General features: G+C 43.2%; 1 protein-coding gene across 16 annotated transcripts in view; it reads left to right on the forward strand.

Annotated features, from left to right (window-relative positions):
* ppip5k2 (diphosphoinositol pentakisphosphate kinase 2) overlaps positions 1 to 5,037 on the forward strand; it is a 155,558-nt gene that overhangs the window by 933 nt on the left and 149,588 nt on the right. The window lies entirely within an intron of this gene.

Below are 5,037 nucleotides of genomic sequence, written 5' to 3' on the forward strand. Positions count from 1 at the left end.
TAGGGCATGATGGAGGGGGTGGGCAGGATGGAGAGATAGGGAACGGTAGGATGGAGAGGGGCGGATAGGCTAGGGGTGTTGCAGGGTGAAGGAGACAGGATGGTGCGGGAGGTAAGGCATTTGGAGCGATGACATGAGTTCAGAATCTCAACTCTCTCAGTATTATACTGGATTGAACATTAAGATGTTGGGTCCCATTTGCAAACGTTGCAAGAGGGGGGAGGTAGGGCAGGATGGAGGGAGAGGGGGGGAGGTAGAGCGGGATGGAGGGAGAGGGGTACATTGCAATTTTTTAAAAAAGAAAAACACTACTGGATAAAAATCCAAGCCTGTATGCTATGTTGTTAATGTTTCATCCTCCCATCAGTACAGTAGGAATATTTAGGATGGGGAGTGATGTTTTTATGGGGAAGTTCACTAATGTAATTGGGGAATGTTTTAAGTTGAATAAATGTGGAATGTGTGATCACCAATCCATAGAAGTAAAAAAGATGCATAAAATATGTTGGACGGTACTAGGGTAAGATGTAGTACTATATTAAATATAAATGGACTAAGAAAGCCTACAGAGAATTCAGAAACAGGTTTATAGTCTGTATTCATAAATATACTTGAGTGATCAGCTAAGTTGGTGAGCCAAAGGCACAAATGGCAGGATGACATAGTGACAATATCAAAAATATGCCTGAAAATGGTGAAGATATGGCATTTAATATACCAGGGTGTAAATTGTTCAGCAAACGTAAATAAGGCAAAAGGAGAATTAGGGTGGTAACATTGATTAGGAAAAAGAATAGTACAGCACAGGACTAGACCCTTAAGCCTGCCAAGCCTGCACGGACACATTGTCTTCACTTACAGGATCGGTATCCCTCTTTCCTTTCCTGTTGATTTATTCACCCAGGTACTTCTAGAATACTGCTGTTGTGTCTGCTTCCACCACCGTCTCTGGCACTCACCACTCTTTGCATGAAAAACTTGCCTCTCACATCTTTTCTAAATCCCCCTCCCCCTTTGCACCTTGAAACTGTGTCCCCTAATAATTAATCCCTCCAACCTGTGAAAAAGCCTCATACTTTCCACTCTACCCGTCATTCACAACCTTATAAACGTCTATCAGATTACCCCTCAACCTCCTGCATACTAGTGAAAACAAACCCAGTCTGTCCAACCTATCTTCATAACTAAAATCCCCCATACCAGGCAACATCCTGGTAAATCTTTTCTGTACCCTGTCCAAAGCATCCACATCCTTCTGGTAGTGTGGTGACCAGAACTGTAGGCAATATTCCAAATGTGGCCTAACTAAATTTCTATAAAGCTGCAGCATACTTATGCCCAAAGCCCCTTCCAATGAAAGTAAACATGTCTTGGGCCTTTTGTTTTGCTACATTATCTACCTTCACTGCCAGCTTCAGTAATCTGTGGACCTGCACATCCAGATCCCTCTGCATATCAATGTTACTAAGGGTTCTGCCATTTCCACCTGTGCTTGACCTTCCAAAACGGATCACCTCACATTTGTCTGGATTAAACTCCCATATGCCTTTTTCTCCCATATGCCTTTTTCTCCCCCATGCCTCCATATATATCCTGCCATATCCTCTGACAATCCTCCTCACTTTCAGTAATTCCACCAATCTTTGTATCATTTGCAAACCTACTAATACCATGTAACTTCACCTTTTATACCAGTCTGCCTTATAAAAGGTTTTACTGATCAACTGCTTTTCCCTCATCAATATCTTCGTCACCTCCTCAACAAGTTAGTGAGACATGACCTCCCCCGCACAAAACCATGCTGTCTATCATTAAGAAGTTCATTTACTCCTAAATGTGTATAGATATTGTCCTTGAAAATCTTTTCCAATAATTTCCCTACCACCAAGGCTCACAGCCTGTAATTTCCTACATTATCCCTGCTACCCTTCTTAAACAATGGAACAACATTGGCTATTCTCCAGTCCTCTGAGACCTTACCTGTGGCCAAAGAGGATACAAAGATTGAGATCTTGGATAAGATTTGTAGCTCACATTGTGGATCAGATTGTAAGTTTGCTTGCTGAGCTGGTGGGTTTAGATTAGATTAGATTCCATACAGTGTGGAAACAGGCCCTTTGGCCCAACAAGTCCACACCAACCCTCCGAAGAGCAACCCACCCAGACCTATCTCCCTCTGAGTAATGTGCCTAACTCTATGGACAATTTAGCATGGCCAATTCACCTAACCTGCACACCTTTAGATTTTTGGATTGTGGGAGGAAACCAGGAGCACCTGGAGGAAACTCATACAAACATGGGGAGAATGTGCAAATTCCACACAGTCGCCTGAGGCTAGAATCAAACCTGGGTCCCTGGCGCTGTGAGGCTGCAGTGCTAACCACTGACCCACCCTGCTGTCCGAACCATCTCAGTCCTTTCGTCACCATTCTAGATAACATCATCAGTGTGCCTTCGATGAAGCGTTGGTGTTCTGTCGTACTTGCTATTTATGTGTCTTGGTTGTGGTAGGTGATGTCGTTTCTGGTTCTGTTTCTGAGAGGTTGGTAATGGGGTCAAAATTTATTTTTTATAATGGAGTTCTGGTTTGAATGCCAGGCTTCTAGGAATTCCTGTGCATGTCTTTGTTTGGTCTGTCCAAGGATGGATGTATTGTCCCAGTTGGATTGGAGTCCCTCTTCATCTGTGTGTGTGAATACCAGTGATAGTTGGTTATGTCTTTTGATGACTAGTTGGTGCTCATCTATCCTGGTGGCTAGTTTCCTTTCCCTGTATCCAATGTAATGTCTGTTTGCAGTTCTTGCAGGGTATTTTGTATATGCCGTTCGTTCTGCTGGCTGTGGGTACAGGGTCCTTTAAATTCATCAGGAGCTGTTTCAATGTGGTGGTAGGTTTTTTAGGCCAAGGGGCTGGAGTAGTCTGGTTGTCATCTCTGAAGTGTCTTTGCATGGTAGGATGGCTAGAGTCTCTGGGCATGTTGTCTTCCTATCTCGGTCTGTTGTGTAGGAATCGGAGACTGCACTTATCGGGTAACTGTTGTTCCTGAATACATTGTAAAGGTGTTTTTCCTTGGCTTCTTGTAGTTCCTGGATGCTGCAGTGTGTTATGGCCCATTTAAATAATATCCTGATGCAGATCAGTTTGTGGGTGTTGGTTTGGTTGTTCCTGTAGTTGAGTATCTGGTCAGTGTACATGCTTTCCTGTATATGCTGGTCTGCGGCTCTCCATTGACTTTTAGTTCTACTGTGATGAGTCAGTTATTGTTCTCTTCCTCTTTGGTGAATTTTATACCTGTAAGGGTGTTGTTTATATGCTCATGGGTTTCTTCTAATTTGTTTCATGGTGACAAAGGTGTCTTCCACACAGTGGACACAAAGCTTGGACTGTTCGTTCTAATCTCTGCATAACTGCTTCTATTAGACTTGAGATTGGTGCTCCCATAGGCATCTTATTGATTTATTTGTAGATCTTGTCGTTGAAGGTGAAGTGGAGTGCGAGGCACAGGTCTAGTATTTTGAGGATATTGCTGATGGAATTAGTGCTGCCGAATGTTTGCGTCCTTGATTCATCTAGCAGTAACACCAGTGTTTTCAGATTTGTTGCATTTCAACGTTTACTGTTTTAGGTTTTGAGTCATTGCAAATGGTGCTGGTCAGCTGAATCATCAGCAGACATCCCTGCTTCTGACTTTATGATGGAGGGAAAGTTGTTGATGAAACAACTGAAGATGGTTGGGCCTAGGACACTACCCTGAGGAATTCCTGCAAAGGTGTCCTAGAGTTGAAATCTCACTGACCTCAAACAACCATATTCCTATCTGTCAGGTATGACTCCAACTAGCAGAGAGTTTGCCTCCAATTCCCATTGATTCCATTTTTACTAGAATTCCTTGATGCTACATAGGGTCAAATGGGGCCTTGATGTCAAGGGCTGTCACTCTCCCCTCACCTTTGGATTTCAGCAATTGTGTCCATGTTCGAACCAAGGCTATCGTGAGATCAGGAGCTGAGTGTCCCTGCTGGAGCCTAAACTGGGCATCAGTGAGAAGTTGTTGCTTGATAGCACTGTTGATAATACCTTCCATCACTCTACTGATGATTGAGTGTAGACTGATGGGGCATTAACTGGCCAGGTTGGATTTGCCCTGCTTTTTGTGTATAAGACATTCTTGTGCAATTTTCCACATTGTCAGTGCTGTAACTGTACTGGGACACCTTGGCTAGGGGAGCAACATGCTCTGGAGGACAGGTCTTCAGTACTAATGCCAGAATATTGCCTTTGTGACTATACTATGGCTTCGAGGTTTTTTTTCTCCAGTTTCTTTTAGAGAGAGACTGTGGGTCCAGTACTGAAAAGGCTTTGAGAAGATAAACAACATGTGAAGCCTTGGGTGTTTGAAGGTAGAACAATAAAAACAACCTGAATGGATGTGGTCAATCTACCACCCACAGAACCAGGATTAATAGTTTTAGCATTCAGCAGAAGCTGCTGGGATTGTGAAAGAAGCTGCCACATTCCTCCTTGCTACAGCTGAAAACTGGAGATTTCTCTCTCTCTCTCTCTCTCTCTCTCTCTCTCTCTTTCTCTCTCTCTTTCTCTCTCTCTTTCTCTCTCTCTTTCTCTCTCTCTTTCTCTCTCTCTTTCTCTCTCTCTTTCTCTCTCTCTTTCTCTCTCTCTTTCTCTCTCTCTTTCTCTCTCTCTTTCTCTCTCTCTTTCTCTCTCTCTTTCTCTCTCTCTTTCTCTCTCTCTTTCTCTCTCTCTTTCTCTCTCTCTTTCTCTCTCTCTTTCTCTCTCTCTTTCTCTCTCTCTTTCTCTCTCTCTTTCTCTCTCTCTTTCTCTCTCTCTTTCTCTCTCTCTTTCTCTCTCTCTTTCTCTCTCTCTTTCTCTCTCTCTTTCTCTCTCTCTTTCTCTCTCTCTTTCTCTCTCTCTTTCTCTCTCTCTTTCTCTCTCTCTTTCTCTCTCTCTTTCTCTCTCTCTTTCTCTCTCTCTTTCTCTCTCTCTTTCTCTCTCTCTTTCTCTCTCTCTTTCTCTCTCTCT

This window comes from Chiloscyllium plagiosum, chromosome 2 (genome assembly GCF_004010195.1).
Source record: "Chiloscyllium plagiosum isolate BGI_BamShark_2017 chromosome 2, ASM401019v2, whole genome shotgun sequence".
NCBI lineage: Eukaryota > Metazoa > Chordata > Chondrichthyes > Orectolobiformes > Hemiscylliidae > Chiloscyllium > Chiloscyllium plagiosum.